This window comes from Chionomys nivalis, chromosome 3, assembly GCF_950005125.1.
Source record: "Chionomys nivalis chromosome 3, mChiNiv1.1, whole genome shotgun sequence".
In the NCBI taxonomy this organism is placed as follows: domain Eukaryota; kingdom Metazoa; phylum Chordata; class Mammalia; order Rodentia; family Cricetidae; genus Chionomys; species Chionomys nivalis.
Genome location: NC_080088.1, coordinates 48,152,565 through 48,177,844, shown reverse-complemented (window position 1 = coordinate 48,177,844; position 25,280 = coordinate 48,152,565).

Sequence of the window (25,280 nt, the reverse complement as noted above, 5' to 3'; positions counted from 1 at the left end):
TGGGGAAGAGAAGCCAACAGCAACGAAGACCACTTACTGTAAACACACAGCCAAGAGAAGCTGCTCTGCCCTACCCCGACGGCACACAGCACATGCTCAGATCGATTTAGAAGACAGCACTGTCCCACAAGCGACAGGAAAACTGGATCACAAAGAAACCCCCAAGTCACGTCTGTCGATAGATCATCGTTTGGTTTCCTCTCTCTTAACTTTTCCTGTTCAGCTGGTCTATGAACACAGGTCGCCCAGGATGTTTAGATAATCTTCCTCCTTGGTTCTGAGAATAGAGCCTAAGGAATGTTACGTGCTAGGCAAGCGGGCACTACTTCTGAGCTGTACTCGCGGTCCTGAGTAAGATGCTCTGAAGCCTTTCAAATGGCTTTAACTTCTAGACAACTTAAACTATCCTCTTTTACTCTACTCAAGTAAACCTACAATATACTTATTGCTCCCCAGCCAAGCCTCAGACGCCCAGAGAATGAAGACTCCTGGCTTCCTGGTTCCCAAAGCATGCAGCATCCTCTTCTCTCACATGGAGAAACGGAAACATGACCGCTGGCCAGATCAAAGGAACAGCAGACAAATATTTATAATGCTGCTTTTCTCTCTAATTTTCAAATTTTTTTTCTAATAGTTATGTGACTTCCCACCCATAGTTTAAGACCTCTGTCCTTAGTAATAGACCCAAGACACCAACTATGAAAGGTCGTGGATTCAGGGCAGGGTCACTTGTCTTCTTTCTTCTCTCAGCTCTGACACCATCACCCTAAAGTCTCTGATTGGCAGAGGGTGGAACTGGACAAGGCTGGAAGAACTGTCCAAATCCATGAACACACAGAAAACCAAACCAAGGCAGCAGAGGGATTCGCTCTCTTCCTGACAGGGAATCCCCAGTTTTCTCCATCTTCTAGTCTCTGAAAGAAAAAAAAAATTAATCCTTGTATTTCTCATAATTCTACTTTTTTATTTATCTGAAGTCAAAAAGACTGCTCATATTATTAATCCTAAACTCACAATATAAATAGTTAAACTTTTATTACACAGTATTTTACATCTTCTCATCACTAAACTGACAGAATTATTAAGAGAAATGGGACTTGCATATGACTCTAATATTTAATTTGATTCAGATTTACGGTTGATCACCGACTATAGAATTAGTTTTCTTCCAGATTTTCAAGACAGGGTTTCTCTGTGTGTACTCCTGGCTGTCCTGGAACTCACTCTATAGACCAGGCTGGCCTCGAACTCCCAAAGATCTCCCTGCCTCTACCTCCCGAGAACTGGGATTAAAGGTGTGCCTGTGCCACCACCACCCAGCCCAACTGCAGGTTTTAGCTAAGCTATTATGAATAAATATGGATTAATAATACTGTCCCCTCCCCAGAGTCACATTATATGATACATATAAAGCTACTAAAATTCGTGGAAGGCCTTTATATTTTCTGCATTGCTTCCAACGGTCAGAGATAGCATTCACCCTTTCTCCTCTCTCTTCCAGGCTTCCATGAGGTTAATAAAGAAAGCACAAAGTCATTTCTAAAGGAACTTCCCATTTACTGGTTATAATTGTTTGGCCACCACTAGTCCATGAAGAGAAACTGAGGCTAGTTTTCTTTTTAGGAAAGACTGAAAAATATTAAAACAAACCAAGCTTGTTTTCTATTATTGTGACATTATCTTGCCTATGAGCAGTGATTTTGAAAAGAATGTATATGGTTTCATGAGTTTGTATAAATCCTTTGTTTTTAAAAGTCATGAATGAGAGAAATGGGGAGAGCAACTCAGCCCACGTGCTTGTGAGTATGAAGGGCTGTGGGGAGCATAGGAAATCACGCTTTATCCTTAGTTTTGAAAAGAGGGAGAGAGGACTTTAAAAAATCCCTATATTACTAAAAATCTGCATAAAAGGAAACTGCAGACAGTAGAATCATGGAGACAACGGACTCTACAAAACAATTCGCATATGCATTTTATCATCTATAAGGAGTCACTTACACTTATCTCACACAATACAAATGAAATACCGAGCAGGATTTAAAAAGAGGCTTTTGCGCATTTCAAAATTGTCTTGTTAGGCTTTGGAGACAGCGTTCATGTAGTGAAACCTCCACGTGTTTCTTTTCCTCAACGCCATCTGCAGTGATAAAGCTAAAGGGCTTCTACTGGGAGCATACTCTAGAGTCGATGAGCTAACAGGGCCTCCTTCGCGAGCATTTCCTTACGAGCATCAATTTAAATCCATCTGGAGAAGCAATCAGCAGTCTGCAATAAAACACTGCTTTATAGCGCAACACTGTAACCCCATGTGGGACTGATCTCTATAATACGCTTGCACTCTCTTTAATATATTCCAGTATACAACTGTTCAAGGACAAATTTCAATAAATACGAGTGTCCTTTATAAGAATAGACAGATAGAGCTATTCATCTATAGCCATCTATGTAAACAGATGTAGCTGAAATGAATATGCAATAAATATAGTTACAATGGTAAGTGCACATACACCATAAGTTAAGATATGAGCAAGTCCAAAGTCGGGAGATGAGATCATATGGATTGATATCATAAGTAGGATATTGTACTGCTTTCCAGCTCTCATATTGGGGTGGAAAGCCGAGAGGTGGGTATTGGTAGAACAGATGGGGAAGTAAACTTCCTTTTAGAGAGACCTTTCCTCCAGTCCTGAGATCAGACACCAGGAAGGATGATCTAGGTTCGGTACCCACACTGCTGACTTAGGAACCTTGCTCTCACCCTATGACTCAGGCTGTAGTAAATTCATTCCACATTGACGACATCTCTTGCCTGAGTCCTTACAAAAAAACCAAAGCCTAGAAAGCCTGGCCGGGAGGACATCTTTGGCTGCTGCCAGCAACTGCTGCAGCTCTACCCACAATCCAAAGCATTGGGTCAGCCCCCACTTACTACCAAATACAGTTAATCTGCTTCTAGTCTCCAGCTTTGCCCAGAATCCAGGAATTTGTGCAGATGTTACTTTTCTGTCCATTGCGCGATTCGCTTGTAATGGTTTGACATTTGAAAATGTAATGTGTTCTCACCTTTTCATTAGCACACACACACACACACACACACAGAAAGAGAGTAGGAGAGAGAAAGAATTATACGAATAAATTAGTGTGGGAATTTTAATGTTACACTATTCTTAGTATCCAGAAGAGTATGGTGTCTATCTATGTTATTCTTTTATGACATTTAGACTTTCTTCTGCTTCTAGCAAATATCAGATGTCATGTAATAAAAGGGCAGAAGGGGGCCTAACTGCTGCGGGTGAGGTGTGGGGATGGGGATACAGTAGTAGAACAAAGTGTAATGACACGTGGAAGAGGACATCATGGTGAGGCCCATCCATCACTCCATGTGCTCATCCAAAATGTTAGCTGAATGAAGAAAAAAATAACATGTCATGACTTGTGCTGACCTTGGCTCTTTTCACTAAAGTCTCGCAATTCAGCAGAGGGAACAGTCATATCCCGTCTCACAGTATTCCATTTTACCATAGTTTCATTGAAGGCTATCAATTTTTTATTCTGGTTAGCACAATATACTTTGACTATCATTTTTTAATACAGCATTGTGTAGCTGAGATGGCCCAATTATAAAGTATCCTATGTGAACAAATTTTAATAAATGTTCTCCAATTACTGAAACTGTTTTGGACATTTCTTTCTTTTAGTAAAATGTCCTTTAAGCGTTCCAGAAGAGTCTATTAAGGCCTTCTAAACATTCTTTGCCTTTGTAGTATCAGCCTGTGATTTATTCCTGACCTGACACCCATCCAGCTACATTTTATTTTCGGTTCATCATATCCTGGATTTAGCTTCCTGACTGCTTTTCACATATCCGGTCTCTCATATATCCAGTCACATTACTGCTATATCAACCCTCTCAGAACTTAACCTTCTGTGAGTCTGTAAGGTTCTCTGGGCTCTCAGTGCCAAGTGAGCCTTTCTTTGCTGTGCACTCAAGATCCTCTCAATTGAGCTGGACACCTACTTTTCTTCTGGTTTCTCTTGTTTAAAACTGAGAGGGAAGAGTAAGGAAAGAATAGAGGAAGAAAGGGAGAGGAAGGGAGAGAGGGAAGGAGGGAGGGATGACAGAGACAGAGAGACAGAAAAAGGCAGAGAGAACCAACCATGAACCATACAATCTGAGACACTGTAGCAGGGGTTCTCAGCTTCCTAACACTGCCACCCTTTAATACAGTTCCTCATGTTGTGGTGATCCCCAACCATGAATTTTTTGTTGCTACTTTGTAACTGTCATTTTTCTACCATTATGACTCATCATGTAAATTTTTTTTGGAGACAGAGATTTGCTGAAGGGGCCGTGACCCACGGGATGAGAATTGTTATGCTATAGCATTTGGTCTGATGATCAGTTTCCAAAAGGAGGAAGTTGAAAACCAAGGAGATGGCATACTTCCTACTACACAGCTGTGACAGCCAGAGGCCAAGTGCCACATCTGAATGCTAGTGCGTGTCATGACTCTATTTCAGTTCAAGCCAACAAATGTTTAGACAACACACGCCACGAGGAAAGCACTTCCTTAAGTGTTACAAAGGCCTAAAGCTTGAAAAGAATGATGGGTATGTGATGCTTGAGAATAGGGTTTTTCTCCCCAGTATCACCAGTACTTTGTGCCAAGTGACCCCCAACAAGAGCTGGTTAAAAGTTCTAGTTCTTTTGTTTAAGAAAGACACCCCACAACTCAGCATTAAAACAATGACCACATTTGAGTTGCTCACAGGTCTGCTCAGAGGAAGCATCTTGTCTGTCCCACCAGACATCAGCTGGAGTCATTCAAGGGCAAGTCTAGAAGTCATCTGGTTTGGCTCACTCATCTAGTCCATGCTAACTCTAAGCTGGAGGTGGGGGAGGGGGAAGGGAGAAAGCTGTATCTGTTCCTTTTAGGAATTTAAACTGTGGAAGTCAGTGTGAAAGTTCCTCAGAAAACTAAAAATGGACCTCCCATGTGATGCAGCTCAAGGCAAATGGAGCTCAGCCATGTTTGTGTACAGACATCTACTACAGCACAACACCCAGTTAAGGAATCAGCCTAGGTCAGCTAGCAGGTGAACGGATAAAGAAAGTGAGGGACAGAAACACAGTGGAGTTTTACTCCACTATCAAGAAGAAGACAACCACGTCATTTTCAGAAGAACAGATGCCACCGGAGACTTTCACTGAAATGAGTCAGACCCCAAAAGACAAATGTTTACTCTCTCTCTCTCTTGTTTGCGGATTCTAGATTTTGCAAAAGTTACATAAAATCAGTTGGGTACACATGACATGCAAGTAGAAGCAAACTGTTTGGAGGAGCAATGAGGACCTGCAGCAAAGAGTAGAAAACTGGGATGGGATGGAGAATATTGCCCCAGGACATGAGCGGTTTGGGCTAGAATGTCTCTGCGAGTCCGTTACTGTGTTTAGTGAATGCATGCCAACAAAAATAGTTCAAAATTATTTTACTTTAAAAATAACAGTAGCAGAAAGGTAGCAGGTTCTGCTGATGAAAAGGATTCTGGGAAATAGAATGTCAGTTATTTTTAAGTGCCTCCTTAGCCTGGGCACTGAGGACTGAGAAATCTAGACTGTTCCATAGAAAGAGAAATGGGAACTTTCGATGTGATGTGTTTATTCTGGCTCACTGTTGAAGGAGATGGGGGGAAATACCCAGTCATATTTTGGAAAGACTGTTCAGAAAATGTAATAAAGATAAATACTCTCCAATAAGTCATAACGATTATGAGGTAGTATAGGAAGGGAGTTTATGGGGGACAGGAGAGTAAAAGGGGCCTGTCTTCCCAGAATCTGACTGAAGCTTTCTCATTAGCTGGGAAGCAGAACTCCAGAACAATCACCAGTGTTTGCTGTGGAGGCCGCCAGCACAGAGTTCATGCTTATTTCATACACAGGCATTTTGTGCTAAAGTGGCAGAGAGCCAGGCTGTAGGCTCCAATGTGTATGACGTTGAGGTGGGATCGACTGCAACCCTTTCTTCAGCGCTCACACTTGGACGTACCCCACCTACTTTGTGCACCTCTTTTTCTCTTAGGCTTCATGCTTACGCTTATATTAGAATATCTTTCATAAAATTTCTAACTTGGCTTCATAAACTGGCTAGTTCCCTGAAATTCTTTTCTGTGTCAACAAAACTATGAACCCTGGTTTGGTCTGAGCTGAAGTTCCTAAAACTTGGGACAGTGGTTCTCAACCTCCCTATTACTACCACCCTTTAATACAGTTCCTCATGCTGTAGGGACCTCAACCATACAATTAATTTTATTGCTACTTCATAACTGCAATTTTGTTACTGTTATGAATTGTAGTGTAAATATCTGTATTTTCTTTCCAATGGTCTTAGGTGACCACTATGTAAGGGTCATTCCCATCCTGAAGGGGTCCTAACCTACAGGTTGAGGTACATTGCTCAGGGGACCTTCTTAGGCTGTTAAGAGTAACAGATGAGAGCTGTGTTTCCCTTTAACTATATCCCCAGAGGCTGAGAAAGTTGGTTATTGATGGAACAATACACTTTAAGCAACTTTCAGAGTCAATATGGATGAAAATTAATGATTTCATTTCCAAAAAAAAAAATTACAAAATATCTGCAGGCTTTGCATTTAAAGAAATATAAACAAGCACTCTATGTAATAATCTGGCAGGTTTGTAGAAAATGTCAACTGAGCCTGAGGCAATAGGTTAGTGACCTCCAAGGAACACACACTAGCGCAAAAGGAACAGCTGTGTTCCCAGCAAGTCTGGCTAGCATTTACTAGAAGGGCAGACTTTTTGACAAACTTACTTGGAAGCGAGTCAGATCTGAAATCCATTTTCCAGTTGAGCTTTGGATCTAGAAAGAGTCAGGGAAGAGTGAGTGGACTAACATATTCCAATCTTTATAGCCGGCTTCAAAGCTTTTATGCTTCATATAAGATAAAAGCATGACATCACTTCCAGGTTCTGCTCCACGCTCAATTAATTAGCCATTTTATGTGTCCGGCAAGATGGGGTTTTGTTTGTGGTCTCTGTGTTTGCATTTTCTGTGAGTTTTTAATTGGGCACCGGAGGGAAGGAGGATGAAGAAGTCTGCGAGAGGCCACATGCTGCGTTCCTCCAGGCTGAGGAAAGGCTAAAGAGACATGGCATCCAAATGGGACATGTGTTTCTAGACTGGAGATGACTGGGACAATTGATGAAACTTGGGCTTTCTAAGCCATTCCATCAGGGATAGTTTCCTGTTTGGATCCTTCATCTGTGGTTGTCTGGTGTGTGCATTTGAAGGGTTACACATTAAAGTCTGCAGGGGTCTTGGGCACTATGTGCACAGCTCATTTCCAGGAGGAGAAAAAAAATCTTTGGGCTTTTTTTGTAATTTACATGATTTATTATTGACTTTCTCAGGTTCTCAATGTAAGCAGCTCTCATCTATTGGATATAGTTTTGTTTCTTGGTTTCTATTTTCTACTCCTATTGTTTCCTTGAGCAATGCCCAGGCAAGCAGCAGAAGTAGTGAGCACACCATTCCTTTTTAACCTGAATTAGAAGCCCCTCTACTACTTCCCTATAGCATTTACTTTTGAACCAAGGCATTGTATTTAGAAAATACAATCAATTCTTATTCTCTTGGGTGTGTTTTTCTAAAATCAGGAACAGAGTCATATGTTTATCAAAAATTTTATTCTGTATACATCTGGAGATAATCATATGATTATTTCTGTATCTTATATATTTTCTACCATATTTAGATGAACAGATTTTTGCCATATTGAGTCATTCTTGCACTTTGACAGCAAATCCTACCTTGTTGTGATCCCTCTCTTTTATTATTGTATTTGTGTGTGCCTGTGCAATTGTATGCAAGTGTGTGCATATGGTGCTGGTGCCCACAGAGACCAGAAGAAAGCACTGGAACCTAGTGAGCTGAGTCAGGTAGTTATGAGAGGACCAACATGGGTTTTAGGAACCAAACTCCAATCCTGTGCAAGAGCAGTGCTCTTGACCTTGGCGTCATCCTTCTAGCCCCATGGCAGATCTTCTAGTACAAATGGATCCTGTGTTCTAAAAGTTAATCTAATTATTAGGTAGTATTTACAGTGGTGTCTGATGATCAGTTGTAAATATATTTACATGTTACAATCAGTTTCAGCCATATTGTTTTAAGGACAACAATGTCCATGAAAAGAGGATTGTTAATAAGAAGACAAAGGAATGAGGATTATATAGAGACAGAGAGGCCTGACTTTAAGTCCCATAGACCCCGAGGATCTAATTGATGACTGATATTATTATTTGACCAATGACAGTATTTACCTCTTGCCTCTGCCAATTTTATTGAAACCTCAACCTTCTCTTTTTAAAACTACTTTGGAGCAGTTTCAACTTTGTAAAGCACACACATCCTGTAACTGCTGATTTGCTTATGATGCACATTTCATTAAAATAGAATCACATAGGACCAGGGAGGTGCCTGCATGGGTAAAAGCTCTTGTACCCAAGTCTAATGCCTTGAGTTTGATCCCTCAGTGTATATGATGGAAGCTGAGAAATTAGTCCTGCAAGTTGTCCTCTGACGTCCATATACACACCTTGGCATACATGTACCCACATGCATTCACAGATAAATAAATGTTTTTAAAAATTAAATGAAAAAAATAGAATCACAAAATATGTCACATTCTTTACTATCTTCTTTTACTTAACATCAAGTGTCCCAGGTTCAGCCATAATAAAAATAATGTGATATTGTGTCTTTCTGGCTGACAGTGACATCTGACTTATTCATACCTGTGCAATGACATCTGGGTTGCCTACACTATGTGGCCTTTGGAAGTAATGAGAGTAACACTTACATCCAAGATGTTGTACAGAATGCTTCATTTTTGGGGAGTGTGTACATAGGAATGGAACTTCTGAACCCCATGGAAGCTGTGTTTAACTCTTAAATATAGATCTTTTAAACTCTCTTTCTCTGTGTCTCTGTGTCTGTCTGTCTGTCTCTCTTTTATGTATGTGTGGTGCGTCATGTGTGTGTGTGTGTGTGTGTGTGTATCACATGAGTGTGGATGTCCTCAGACACCAGAAAAAGGCATCAAATTCTCAAATTCCCTGAAGCTGGAGTTACAGGTGGTTGTGAGCCACCTGATGTGGATGCTGAGATCTGACCTTGGGTTCTCTAGAAGAACAGGAGTCACTCTGAACCACTAGGCTATCTCCATATCCCATCTATGCTTAGCTTTGTAAGAAGTTGACCTGCTATTGTACACACCCACACTCTACATCTACACAAAGAACATGTGAGTATTCTCATCTCAAAATTTCCTCACCTCCTCCAACACTAGATATGGTATCTTCTTCATTATAGCAATCATGCCGTGTGAGAGTTGGTATTATACATATATGCATTTCCCATATAGGTCATGATATTCAGCATTTCTTTCTGTGCTTCTTGGATGTCCATACCTTTTCCTTAAAAACTTTGTATAGCCATAACATTGAAAGAGTTTGATCTTTAATGGCTCTTATGCAAGACAGTAGCGGCTCATGCCTTTAATTCCAGCCCAAGAAAGACACAACCAGATGGATTTCTGAGTTCGAGGCCAACCTGATCTACAGAGCAAAATCAGGGACAGTCAGGGCTACACAGAGAAATGCTGTCTCAAAAAACAACAAAAAACTCTTGATATAGTATACATTCAAATTTCCTATTGGATGTGTGGTTTACCAATATTTTCTTCAGAGGCTGTGTTTTTCCCTTCTTTGTTGGAATTGTTTGCAGGACAGGGGTTTGGCACATTTCTTTTTAATATGTATGGAAGTTCATAGGTCAGCATTTGTTTCCTGTGAGAGGCAATAAGAGTCCTCAGCCGAGTCCTCAGCCTGGTGGACTTCCACTGAAGTTTGTCCTTGTACCTCGTTGACAAAAGGAAATCTCCCACTGTTGAGCCTTCCTGACACAGGCCCTTGTCTACCTGCTGTCTCTTTCCCTCTCCTTCTAGTCATTCCTGGAAGTGCAAGTGGTGCTGATCAAGACCAACGCACCAGTTCTCTTCTCAGCCATTCTTTTCCTTTCTCTCGTTTCCCAGGATCTTTCTTTATCTTCTCTCCTTGGTTGTTCTTCTTGATCTTTCTCTTCCCTCAACTTGATTTGCTCACTCCCATCTCAAGAAAAAAGGAGCATCTCAAGGTCAACACCCTCCAGACACACATCTCTAATAACCATCTTAACCATCTTTACTCCTCACTTCATTCTGCAGATACATACAGCTAAGTAGGTGCAAAGTTGAACTCCTCTCTCTCTCTCTCTCTCTCTCTCTCTCTCTCTCTCTCTCTCTCTCTCTCTCATCTGTTCCATTTCCTGTATTTCTATTCTCAGATAATGGTCCCCTCATCTATCACTTAGCCAAATTACAAAAATGTTTTCCTTTGTGCCTCCTATCAGTACCAATAAATCATGCATCACACTGCCTTATTGAATTTTAGTTCCTGTGTATCTCAGTCTATGATTGCTTTCTTTTAAAAAAATGTTTTGTAAATTGTATGTGGGCGCACATGCATGTGTGAGTGCACAGTACTGGTGCCTGTGGAGGTCAAACTTATTGGATTCCTCTAAAGCTGGAGTTGCAGACAGTTGGTTGTGAGCCACCTAATGTTGGTGCTGAGAAGCAAACTTGGGTTCTCTGCAAGAACAGTACACAGTCCTAACCACTGAGCCAGATTTCTCTCGCCATGGGTCTTGTTTTCTTCAATAAGTACCCAGCTTCATTTTTTTTTTAGCTTCTCACCTTTACAATTTGTAGATTTTTCTATTTAATTTTCTACATCCAGTTCTACTGCCATTGAAAATTAGTTCTTACATCAAGAAGAATTGAAATCAAACTTGTTGCTTTTTCAACATTTGATTTGGAGATAGGGGTTCAATGTACTTTATGAGATAATGTACATTTCTGGTTCTGTGGTTTCTGACAAACCTGTGACTTTCCCTTGGCCCCTATCTCTTTGTGTAAAATGTACATGGTAATGCCGAGCCTGGAGTGTGTCATTGCGGGAATGAAATGAGAAATTATTTTGCACAATGTGTGCATAAAAATAGGAGCCACTCTGTGCTAATAGAATCCCTCCATCTCCCCCAGTCTGACGAGAATGCTGGGCACATGAATACTATGGGATCCTGACTGAAAGTCAAGAGTTTCTCAGCAAGTCCTTTAGAACAAGGATACCAGTTTCCTTCTCTGAAACACCAGGTTTGGCAAAAGCTAAAAGAAGCACTATAAAACAAAATACCTAAGAGGGTGGGTGTTAAATACTAAACATAGAATGAAAAGTAGGAAATAAAGCAACAGCTAACCCAAGGAACTTGACCTAACTATTGCTCTCTCTGTTCATTTCCCTTCATGCAAGTTTTCAATTCCCACGATTTTCAAAACGCATAGTCAAGTGTGGTGTGAAAATACTAAATGAAAAACCCTCCTCACAAACAACTCATATGTTTTGAATTTCACTCCCTTCAGACAAACATTAAAAAAATCACATTCCATCAAATTTCATCTTGCCTTTGAGAGGAACCTTTGTCCAGAGCATCCACAGTGCATATTCTACCCTCCACTAACCACTTAGCAGTTGTCTTTGTTAGACTGGTGTTTGTTGTATCGTAATACTTCTTATTTTGTTCACTCATAGTCTGTGGAGAGAAGACTGCTATGTTCTAAGTGTGAAATATCTCCCACAGGAGCATGTACGTTACCACCTAGTCCCCAGTCAGTAGCCCATTTATGGGAGGAACCTTCGGGACTTGAAGCCTAGCTGGTAGACATGGGCCATGGGGTCAGAGCCCAAGCATCGCAGTTCAGCTGAGCTTCAAGCACAGTTTCTTTTCTTCCTGAACACTACCATATACTCTCATTACAATGGCAATGAACTGTTCATGTTGCTATGCCTCTTCACTGTCATGATGGACAGAATCCCCTGAACCATGAGTCAGAATAAATTCTTCCTCCTAAGTGGTCTGTGTTAGAAATGCTGGGATGTGATGACGAAAACATTCAAAACTGGGATGAGGTAATTATGATATGCCAAGGAAAAACCTTTGCTTTTAACTCCATAAGAAAGTAAAAATTAAAATCAGATAGCAAAGATGCTAAGAAATAAGTGATTTTTCTAGAATGGGAGAAAAAATTCACGTAACTTTTGTTAAATTATATCATTCTTTTATTACTTTAATATTTAATATTACTAACAATTTTATGGCATATATAGATTTTGGTGCTATCTACATTTCAGGCTTCCATAAGGCTCATTTGAGTGTAGCCCTAAGGAGTAAAATAGAGCTATTTATCTGTTTGCTGGTGTCCACTTTTAAAGGAAGATAACTACTCTACCCCAAGTCTGTGCTTTTGTTGATGGTGATGAGGCTGCTATTTATGCTGATGTTCTAAGGAAGAGTCAGTGATAAGGTACCACTTTGACCTCAGGATGTCTGCTTTTCAACTCCAACAAAGGTTAGAGTTTTCCAGATATTCAACATCTGGGCTTCACAATGTAGCATTGTTGACCTGCGGTTTCTATAGGTCACTTCAGCTTTCAACTTCCCAATCATAGCATCTATTTTTTTTTCTTGGTGAGAACAGGTAGACATGGATCCCAAGATCTCCTCTGAGAATCATCACATGACTCTGATGGAAGAAGAAGATGAACCAAGAGAGGAGGCCAAGGATGATGGAGCTGGTGACCTACAACACTTTGGTGAGAACTGTCTTCATCTACACATAGTTCTTCAATGCTTCTCTTGACTCACTAACACATATTAGGATTGAACTATATGCTACTTACTTGTCTTTTGTTGTGGCAAAGTATCATGACCAAGGCAACTTCTAGAGAAAAGGAGTTTATTTGCACACACAATTCCAGGGGCATAAGAGTCCATCATGGCACAGAGGCTTGGCAGAAAGCAGTAGGCATGGCAGCTGGAGCAGAAGCTGAGAGCTCACATCTTGACCTGCAAGTATAAAGTAGAAAAAACAAGTTAGCAATGGTTCAAGTCTTTAAACTCAAAAGGACTTCTGCCTTTGATGTGACATAAGTCCTCCAACAAGACTGCATCTCCTAAACCTCCCAAACAGTGCCACCAACTAGGAATCAAGGGTTCACATACATGGGTCCACTGGGGACACTCTCATCCAAACCACCATTATCTGGAATTCTGAAGTATAAATTGCAAGAATATAGCAAGTACAAGAAATATGGAAAGTAGCCACAGGCAGGCAAACCCAGGTTTAGTTAAGTGCTATTTTACAGGTCAGTTCCCTACATCACCACAAACATGTTGAAGATAAGTTTAAATCAAGGTAGCTACTGTAGAGAAGGAATATCCATCAGTCTTTTTAAATCAACATTCACACAAAAAGGAGTATTTTGGGTTATGGGTACAGAGAAAGGCACCAGGAATTGGCCCTAACAGAACAATGATCCTGCTGTTTCCTCTCAGGAAGGGTCAAGCTGTACTCAAATCATTCCAGCTCACAAGGCTATAGTACTGGGTAAAATCCCAAAAAAGTATTCTCCACTATTCGAAAACAACAAATGGACTCATAAAATGTGTATGTTCTTCATTAATTTTATTCTGTATCAAGTGATCAAGTGACTACAGGATTTGGAGATACACGAGGTAGCATGTGTATCCCCTGAGGTCATCTCTGTGCTCCAGAATCCCCTTGTGTTAGGAAACTAATTTCAAATGAGATTCAGTATTTCATTTAGTCATTCTGGATTGCTCTAGAATCAAGGTGTTAAATGTAAAGCTTCTATGCTAAGGTTCTCCAGAAAAAAAGAAAATGAAAGCAAATATAGGTTCATATTCACCTTCTCTGTCCCTCCTCCTTTCTCTTCTTTCTTTTCCTTGACTGCACTTCTGTGTTAACAGAGGGGATCCTCTTATTCTTCTGTGAGAGTCTGCAAGTCTGTAATTCGTAGGGAGTGCATATCTTGAGACTTAGGATAAATGAGAAAGGTTGCAGCATGGCAGTGTGAAGTATTTTGATACTTTGCTGCCTAGCCAAGACCAGACATGGAGCTGGCAAAACCTCTCTGAAGAAGACAGCTTTTCAGTTGGCCAGCATTGGGTAAATTGATTCTGAAGATGAGAAGAGTGGGATGTGTGTGAACAATTCACTCTGAGGGTGGAATTCCTATTGGTAGAAAGGAAAGAGAGAATATGGCAGTTTGTTAGGGAGGAGATAACCTGGAATAACCAGAGGCTTACTTCCATGCCCTTACTCTCAGGCTCCACTGAGGACTCTTGATTTATTTTGTCTGTGTGTGTTTATGCCTAAAGGCCAGAAGAGGGCACCAGATCTCATTACAGATGGTTGTGAGCCACCATGTGGTTGCTGGGAATTGAACTCAGGACCTTTGGAAAAGCAGGCAATGCTCTTAACCGCTGAGCCATCTCTCCAGCCCCCATATGACTCAGTTCTTAAAGGCATCTGCTGACAAGCCTAAAGACTTGAGTATCATCCCTAGGACCCACAAGGTAGAAGGAAAATAAACAATTCCCATAATTTATCCTCTGACTTGCACAGTCTCACATGTGTGTTCATGTCCTAGAGTGCACATGAATGCGTGGGCATACACACAAAATACATGAAAATTTTAAAGATTTGTTATTCTATTTTATGTATATGAGTGTTTTGCTTGCTTGAATGTCTGTTCACCTTGCCTATGCCTGATGTGAGAGGTCAGAAGAGAATATTAAATCCCCCAGAACTGGAGTTGTGAGCTACCATGTATAACGGGAATTAACCCTGAGTCATTTGAAAGCATAGCAAATGCTCCTAACACTGCCATCTCTCTGGATCCAATATATATATATAGTTTTATAAGTATATATACATATATATATAAATATAAAACTATATATATACATATAAAACTATATATAGTTTTATATGTATATATACGTATAAAACTATATCATATAGTTTTAAAGACAAACAAACAAACAAACAAACTTGAGCAGTTCCTTAGCGATCTCCCTACACTTGCTCACATCTAAGATCAAAGACTCTTTGGATCTTAGGTTTGATACATCCAGTCTTTTTCCCAACCTGTGGATGTTAGCTTCCCCTTCAGAGTCTCACATCTTTCCCTGCTTCGCTGAGTCTTGCACTCAATCAACATCCACTGTCCATCCATCTCCAGGCCAGGTGAGGTTCCATTACCCCTTTGCTCTTAGGATTTATCCTAACCATCTGAAGGAAGGAGTAGGTGTTAAAATAACAAATGATCCGTGAAGAAAGTGAGATAGAGAGAAGAGAACTGCTGAAAGATATGCGGGAGGTCAAACTGAGGTGTGTAGCTTGGTGACGGAGTGCATCTGCTGCTGTGCGACAGATTCTCGCCCCAGTGCTGCTAAACAACCAAATGAACAAATGCAAATCAGTGACAGAAGCGGATGTGATTCAGCAACAGGCTGCTACGGAGGGTTAGAAAGAATAAAGATCTTTTCCAGATCGAGCAGTTGGGTGACTAGATATGAGGCTAATCTTCCATTAATTAATTGCAGAACACAACAAAGAAGGGGCCAGGGGTGGGCCAGGGGAACGCGATAATGACCTCCATTTGTGTGGTCCCCTTATGCTCAACGGGTATGCATGTTGGCACATGCAGTGCCTGACCCCCCACACTCCTCCAATGCACTCCTGCCATCCTTCTTTCTTGAACTGAGAGCTGTGGGGTTTGAGTGGAAAAGAAAGGCTTGCTATCACCAATAGACCACAGAGTTAGGTATTTGCAAAGTCACTGAACATTTTGCAAGAAATGCTAATGGCCCATGAAAGCTACAACTCTTTTTTTGGGAAGTAATTGTCAGTGAATTATTCATCACGGGTAGCATTATACTCCATGGATATGGACCTCTCAAAACTGCCTTGTAAGGAATTTTCCACATGGATAGTCACTTTGATAACCTTTGGATGTGGGACCAAAGCAGCTTTCTTCATCAAGGAACACTAAACCGCCTAAGAACTTTTGTTGATTGCTCATTAGCGCCCAGCCGACTTGGAGGGTGAGACTCTTATATTTTTTCTCCTCCAGCACTTCAGCTGTGGAGCGAGGAGGCAATAGAGGAGGTCCTCAGACCGTATCTAGGATTTATTTTTTAGAGGAAATAGATCCCCAGAAAACTCTATCCTAATTCTGGTGCACTCTTCAGACATACTCACATATGCTTTTTGAATGGCAAATTCATTCCACTGTCTATAACTTCCCTCTTATACATTAAGTTGTGAAACTTATGGTAATACTAATATTAATCATGAAGGTATCGCTCCTTTTTATAATTACACCAGAGCTCTAGAGATGTCTTTTGGTTGTTTCTTTTGTTTTGTTTTTGCTTTGTGGACTGTTTTGTTTTGTGAGACAGGGTCTCACTATGTCACCCAGGTTGACCCAGAACTCATGATGTCCTTTCTCTGTCTCCTGCATGCTGGGATTACAGTTCTGTACCACCATGTCAGTCTCTCTAGAAATTATGTCAGTCTTGTAAATATAATACTGATACCTAATGAGTCAATCTCTGGAGATCAGAAATAAGAGAATGTCCTACAAAGAACTTTTGTTCATGTGTGTGTATGTTCTCATTTAAACACAATAAATGTATTCTAATCATCTTATTCAGGGATCACTTGTAACTTACAGAAATTCTTTTTCTTGATAATAGTTAGAAATTCAAGTAAGTCTAAAAATGTGGTAGCATTGTCAGTATTGGAATCAGTTCTTTAATCTACTGAAACACATTGGGTACTAAACCTTCATCTCTCTTCAGAGATAGAGGCCACATAATGATGGATTGAATGGCTGGATTTCTCAATCCCTTGAGAGAAACACTGAACATATCCCTGTAAAGTGGAACATTTGAAAATGGTCAAGCAAGCAGGCCTGAGCCTCTAGGGACACAGTTGAGTATATCCCCAAATTCCAGCCCACCTGTCTTAATTAGGGTTTCTATTGCTCTGAAGAGACACCATGACCACAGAAACTTTTTGTTTTTTTGTTTTTTTTTTTTTGAAACAGGGTTTCAGTGTAGTTTTAGAGCCTGTCCTGGAACTAGCTTTTGTAGACCATGCTGGCCTCGAACTCCCAGAGATCCGCTTGCCTCTGCCTCCCCAGTGCTGGGATTAAAGGCGTGTGCCACCACCGCACCTGGCTTGACCACAGCAACTCTAATAAAGGAGAACATTGTATTGGGGCTGGCCTACAGTTTCAGAGGCTTTGTTATTATTATCATGGCAGGAAGCATGGCAGGATACAGGCAGCCATGATGCTGGAGAGGTAGCTAAGAGTTCTGCATCTGGATCTGTAGGCAGCAGGAAGAGAAAGACTCTGGGCCTGGTTTAAACTCTGGACTTTGAAGTGACACACTTCCTTCAACGAGGCCGCACCTCCCAATAATGCCTCTCCCTGTGGGCCTTCAGGGACCATTTTCATTCAAACCACCAAACTGACATTTGATCCAAAAACTCAATCAGACCTGTTTCATGCATATTTCTGTAAGAACTTTAGATCGCTAACTGTGAAGTCATTATAGCATGAGAACAATAAGATGGTGGGATCAATTTCAGTGTCCAAACTGTGCACCTGAGAATGTCTAATTGAGCATTCTTGATAACGGAAGCACCTCTAGTTTAACACAGGAAATAGCATTTCCAGGGTTTTATTGGAGTATAAATTTTATAGTTTGGAACACATTTTTCTCTTGCATCCTTTCTCTTCCTTCTTATAGGTCCTCCTTCCTATAGTTAGTGTTTGTCAGGCAAAGAAAAACTTAGAACAACTTAGAACAAGGATATGATGTAACTCAAATGGTATTAGATGTGAAGTCTGAATTTCACTTTCATATCTCCCCAACCTCCACTCCCAAATCTGCTCCCAACTTCTTAGATTTTACCCCCCTCTCCCTCACTTTCATTTTCTCTACAGGCTGTTACTCACCATATTCCAAACTCCCTGGGACCTACTGTCTTCCTATATTGCTCACACCAAACTCTGCCTAGAAATCTCGTTTCCTGTAAGATGAAGGTCAAATGTGTTGTCTTCTCTGATGAATTCATTGGCCCCAGAAGCTCTGCTATCAATATGCATTCCTGTCATGTTTTAAACCCTTATTTAGTTATATGTTGGTCACGAAAACCTCTATGGAGAGACATGTCATCGTTCACACTTCTGAGCTGCTCAGTAAAGTTGACTTTCTTTTGACACTTCTCATCTTCTGAACCCTGGTCTGGTCTTCTGAGCTATGAGAAGTCTCCAGGGCATTGCACGTATTATTTCAGACGAACTAGAATCCGTGGTGTGAGATAGCTTGACAGATGGCAAAATTCAGATGGAGGAAGAATAAAGGCCATAAGAGAGGAGAGAATCTGTGCTCCCTGTGATATCAAGGAACACAAGGCTCTTATTTCCTGTAATAAAAATAACATAGGAAAACCCACCTCTTTGTTTTAAACCGTTCATGTGTGAAAAGTGATTGTGATGAGAAAAGTGAGCCAAAATAAATGCAGTTGGGGTACATTAATTAGTAATCTCTCTCTCTCTCTCTCTCTCTCTCTCTCACTCACTCTCTCTCTCTCACACACACACACAGAGTCTCTCTCTCACACACACACAGAGGGGGGCATCCCTTTCCTGCATCACTACAACATAAACTCACAGGAAAAAATGAGATCAAGACACAAAAAATAAACCACTTTGATTCACACATTTGTCGGGGCAATTGGATTTAAACCTTTCTTTTAAATAGAAGACAAATCTTGTAATAGCTTAAACTTAAAGCATCACTTTGAGCATGATTATCTGATGTTCCAAAGAGATAAAAAAAAAAAATGAGGCATTTAGCCAGGCAGTGGTGATGCATGCTTTTAATTCCAACACTCAGGAGGCAGAAGCAGGTGGATCTCTGAGTCTGAGGCCAGCCTAGTGACTTCCAGGGTGGTCAGGGCTACACAGAGAAATCTGTCTCAAAAAAGAGCCACATACCCCCAAAAAGAATTCCAACCCCTCCTCCCAACAAAAACAAAAACAAGGCATTTGTCTTCCTGTGCCCTTGATAGGTTAAACTGACTCTATTTTAATTTTGGTTTATTTTCTGGTGTTAGCCTGGGTAACTAGTATGTTATTTATAGTGTACCTATTTAAGTATGTATTTGAAAATATAGAATCAAATATCTAAACATCCAATAAAGTTTTTGGAATAAATATACTTTAAAGACACAGAAAAGGTAAAGAGGTAAAAAAAAAAATCTTTACTATTATTATAGAATGATATACTAGAAGCTTGCCTCTGTGCTTCCTGGAAATCCTGGTATGAAAAGAACCATTTGTTTAAGTAGTTCTTCTTAACACTGGTTGCAAGTTTGTGTGAAAATGGGTGACAGCTTTTCTAAGAAATGGAAGTATGTACATTTTAACAAGAGAGACCAATTGTCCAGGCACTATGTTCTAAAAGGAATACATGACGTGGCACTCAGCTTACCCAGGACAATGTGCGTCATAATGGCCAATGCCATAAGCGGCAGCTCCACAGAAGGGCAAGGTGACTGCAGACTTTTCTTTTGATTGCTCCTTTTGTGCTATCGTCTGTGTGTGTGTGGGGGGGGGGGATGGTCTGGACATCATCATCTTAGATCATAGGATGAGGACTGGTTTTTTTTTTTTTTTTGAATAGTCATTTATTTCTCCCTGATGGTAAACAATGCATTCCAATTGCTTAGCTAGTAACAAATCATGATTTAAACCTAGGTCTGCCTGCCCCCAGATCAACTGTCTTTCTTCAGCACTCTGAAAAGTTTTACGAGCCTTGAGATAGTTGTAACGTTGAAGGAGAAAGCAGTCCAGACAGTTGCTGCAAGTATTGGAGGCTGACTCAAGGCTGTAAAGATTTGGTAGCTCTCACTGCAGAGAAAGGAAGAGATATACTAAGTCAAGATGTAAAATTCCAGTCAGCTTCAAATAGTCTTTGTAAATGGCAAGAAGCAATTGCAAAATTATTCCAAGCATTTCAAAGTTTCTTGTATGTCTGCAATACTAACATTGGAAGGCTGGGGCAGGAGGATCATGGACTTAAAGACAGTCTAGACTCTGTGAGATTGTGTCAATAACAATAAAAATATAAATTCCTAGTGGAATAATCCATGTATAGTTTTTTTAATATTTTTTGAGAATTCCATATAATCTATTTTGATTATAATCTTTCCCTTTCCTCAATTTCTCCCAGATCTTCCTCTACAAAATTCACAATAAAATTAAAAAATACACAAAAAGACATAAAGTTGAATTTGTGTTGGTCACTAACACCTAAATTGTGGGGACCTGTCCTAGACTGTTGTTGATACACCAGGTTTTATTCCCCTGAAGAAAATGGATTTTCCCTCTCAGCAACTATCCTTTGCAAGTAGTTTCTTGGCTAAGGGTGGATCAGTGTGCCCATGCCACTTTCTCCCTGGTGGAATTTCATCTGGCTTGAATGTGTGTGCATTATGTGTGCACTATCTCAGTCCCTGTGAGTTCATATGTACATCAGCTCTGTTTTGCCTGGAAGACACGTTATTGGACGCTCTGACTCTTACAATCTACTGATGACTGAGTGCTCCAAGGTCTGTCTCTCTTTTCTTTCCACTGTTCAGTTGTGAATCTTTCTGTTCATTATCACCTACTGCTTGAAGAAGTTTCTCTGATGAGAACTGAGTGGTACAATGGTTTGTAGGCATAGCACTGTGTTATTAGGGAGCATTTTAGTGCTATGTTCATTGAGCAGAATAATAGTAGGAGATTTTCCCCTAGGGTCCATGATCAGTATTTCTAGCCTCAGATTCTTGGCCTCATTAACTGTGTTAGGAATGGTTTCCATCTCATGAAGAATACCTTAAATCCAATCAAAACTTGGTTAGTTATCCTCATAATATATGCACCACTCTGATGTGTATTACATATCATTGTTATGTACGATATGCCCACTTTTACAATAGTCCTACACAATTCTCCTTAGCAGTGATTTCAACTCCCATGTGAAAACAGATGATTGCTTTTTTAAGAAAGGCACATCTTGCAGGTAGGAAGCTATTATAGCTCACAGAGTCGGTAACAGGGTGAAATTGATAATTACTTTTACCCACCAGTATAGCACCTTCCAGCTCTATGAACAACAGTCAGTAGGGGTGAAGCCTCTGGTAGAGCAGCAGCCCGATTTCTCCGTCTTCTGTGTCATAAAGATGTGGTGTCTTTAGCAGTAGGGTCTACCCATCAGGCTGTGGGGGGTAACTAATAGTATTGACAATGATCTTTAATATTTGGCCAGGGAGTCTATGGCCAACAACTCAAAAGGATGGAGCTGGTGGTATTTCTACATATGATGTCTAGTTGTGGTATTATCTTTCCCATTATAGGATTACCTCCACATAAACTCCATTTATTTATGCATTTGAGAATGTTTTTATTCTAGGAGTCTTTCCAACAAGTCTTTAGTATTAGCTCTTCTCCGTATTTCCTCCTCTACCTTTCTCTACCATTTCCCACTCTGTGTAATCTTGCTGTTTTATTTTGCCTTTTATTTTCTGTAACTTTATGTTCTATTTCCCTGCTTTGGAAGACTCTCCCTTCCCCTCTGGTCCCTTACTAGTTACCTAACCTCTGTGGATTTTTAGATAAAACACACAGCTAACGTCCACATAGGAGAAAAAACATGCATGCTTATCTTTCTGGGTCCGTGTTACCTCAGTCAGAATGGTTGTTTCTAGCTCCATTCATTTACCTCAAATTTCATAATTTCATTTTCCTTAACCCCCAAATAATCCCATTGTGAAAAATACTATGTTTTCATAACCCACACATCGACTGATGGACATCCATGCTGTTTCCAGTTTTGGCTCTTATGAGTAGAACAGCAGTGAGCATGGATAAACAAACTTCTCTGTGTAAGATGGAGTTGTCTTTGGTACAGCTCTATCTTGTGATAAATCAGTTGTCAGCTTTCTGAGGAACTTCCACATATACTATCATAGTGGATGTACCAGTTTGCTCTCCCATCAGGAGCAAAGTGACATGTGCTGTGATTTGTTTTACTGATCTTGGCCATTCTGACTGGATGAAATCTTCAAGTAGTTTTAACATTGCTTGCCCTGAAGGCTAAAGATACTGACACTTTTTAGTTTTCTTCAGCCAGTGGTGTCTTATCTTCTGAAAGTTCACGTTAGCTCTGTAGCCCATTTTTAAATTAAATTGTTTGTTTTCTTGATGTTCAGTTTGTTTGTTTTTTAGTTCTTTATATATTTTACTTACTAACCTCTGTCAGATGTACAGTTGGTAAAGGTTATTTTCCTTATTCTATAGGTTGCCTTTTCGCTTGAATGACAGTGTCCTTGGGTACACAGAAGCATTTCAGTTTCATGAGGTCCCATTTATTAATTATTGATCTTACTGTCTGTGCTATCAGGGTTCTGATAAAAAGACCTTTTCTGTGCTGATGAATTTAAGCACATTCCCTACTTTCTTTTGTATCAGATTTGTGTTAGCGGGTCTTATGCTGAAGACTTTGATCCATTTGTAATTGATTTTTGTGTCAAGTGATAGTTTGGATCTGTTTGCATTTTTCTACATGCAGCTATCTCGTTTGACCAGCACCATTTGTTGAAGATGGCTTCTTTATTAAAAATCAGGTGTCCATGGGTATGTGAACTTATGTTCATGTCTTCAATTCTATTTCATTGATCAATGTGTCTGTTTTTATGACAGTGCCATGCTGTCTTTATTACTATGTCTCTGTACATAACTTAAAATCAGGAATGGCAATGCCCCCAGTCATTCTTTTATTGTTAGAATTATTTTAGCTGTCGTGTGTGTGTGTGTGTGTGTGTGTGTGTGAGAGAGAGAGAGAGAGAGAGACAGAGAGACAGAGAGACAGAGAGAGACAGACAGAGACAGAGACAGAGACAAAACTTTACTTTTCCCCACTTGGGAAGTTGAAGGACACAGTCAGATAAGAACAAATTTTATAATTAGTTTGACCCCAGAGAGGTAAACAATGACGGAAGGAACGCTGTGCAGTTTCCAGCCTGCGGCCCGTAGCACAGTTGGTAACACTTTTGCCTAGCAGGCCCAAAGCTCTGGGCTCAATGTTCAGCATTCCATAGAGTGGGTATAACAGGGACTGCAATCCCAGCATTCGGAAGACGGAGGTGTGAGGTTTAGAAGTTCAAAACCAGTTTCAGTGAGTTACATAAAATAAATAAGTAAATATAAGATGGCACTCAGAATATGGAAAGGTAAAAGATGCGAGTTTAGGGCCTTCTCTAAGTGAGTCTGACACTGCTGCTGACAGTAGTTATTCACACTGAGTGACCCCCTCCCCCGCATGTGTTAAGAGATTAAAGATCTCATTTTAACACTCAATTTAATTTCATTTACCACTTGTACCTTCGGGTGGATCTCTTCTGTCTTCAGGCTGCCCTGGTATTATAAAACATAGGGAAAACCACACTGACTCATCAAGAGAAGCTCTGCTGCCTTGAGTGACTTGAAAAATCACATGAAATAAGTACTTTCTGATAGCCCCTCTCTCTATCTCCCCAGCCCTAGTGTGTGATTCATGTAAATATGAATAAAATGACCCCTTGTCCTGTGAGGAATGTAGCTATCATCAGATACAGCAGGACGGTGGACATTAGCTTTGTCTACTGATTAGGAATTAGTCACTCTGCAGACATTCCTCTGATGGTATTCATGCTGGAGAAGAGGTGAGGTAGCATTTAAGGGTGTAGGCACTCTAGACTCCTGCTGTCTGCACTCAGACTCTGCCTCTACTAATTCAAATGCTTGGGCAAATGTGACTTTCTGGTGTCTCCTTTTCTCCCTTACAATGTGGACACAGTAGCATGGTGTCCATTATGGTATAGAGCACTTCTCTATAGCACCGTATATTTAGAAGAATGAGCCATACAGTAATTGTTGTTTTAATAAATATCAGTGATATTTTTCTCAGTCATGAATATTAGCAATTTAAATATAGCTTGTTTGTGTATACTATGTTAGTGCATATATTCCTTGCTGAATAATTATCTACGCTAAGTATGTTAGTTATGGCATTTTCAACAGGGAAACATCTATAAGCCTTGGGTCAAAGTTGCCATTCATTCATGCATGGGTACTCTATGTCAGGGAACATTCTAGGTGTGTTGCTGATACAGCATGTGGAGGAACAGATAAAAATCCCTGTCTGTCTGGAACTTCTATTACAGTGAGACTACCACAGATACTAATGTTAATTTAGGAGTATGCTTTGTGACTTCTACATTTTACATCTAGAGATCAGGAATGTTACCCAAAAGCCCCCTGGCTGAAGACTTGGTCTCCAGCTTACCGTATTGTTGAGAGGAGATGGAAGATTTAAGAAGTAAAACCCTAAGTCCACTGTGATGCTGTACAGCATTAATCCCAGGACTCTGGAGGCAGAGGCAAGCAGATGTCTGAATTCAGGTCAGCTTTGTCTACACAGGGAGTCCTAGGCCAGCCAGTGAAATATAATGACCGTATCTTAATGTCTTTTAAAAAAGAAAAGAAAAAGAAAATGGAAGGTAGAAGTCACTGAAGAGCTAGTAATATCAGCCACCAGCCTCACCCTCTTGTTCCTAGGAAAGAGGTGAGGAATTGGATGTACTGCCTTGTCACAGACCCAAAACGACAGAACCAGTCAGTTTTGTCCTGAAACCTCCAAAACTGGGAGCCAAATACACCTTTCCCTTTATGAGTTTATCATCTCAGATATTCGTTACAGTAACAGAAAGGTGACTGACACACGAGACTACAAATTACAATTACAAAAGGGAGAAACATGTTGATATGCAAAGTTCACCTTAAACTTTAAGAAGAGTGGTCAGGAAAGGCATGAGTAACATGGTTAAATTTGAGAAAAGGAAGTGGGGGGCCAAGCTATACAGATGCAGTGGTGTGGAGGGTTGGGGAGCTTGGGACAGACAGGCTGCTAGCTCAGGGATCCTGAGGCAGATGCAGTTTCCAGAAAACAAAGGCAGGGATATCAAGGAGGACATGGTGTCGAAAACTGGGTGAGAGAAACAGGAGGTGATGTTAGAGAACAGTGGGTCAACAATGTCCTTCTAGGCCCCCACATGGCTTTTGCTTGAACTGAATAGGGTCACCGTGGAATTTTAAGGAAAGGAGTAGATTGTGTCGCCTAACATTTTACAGTGATCAC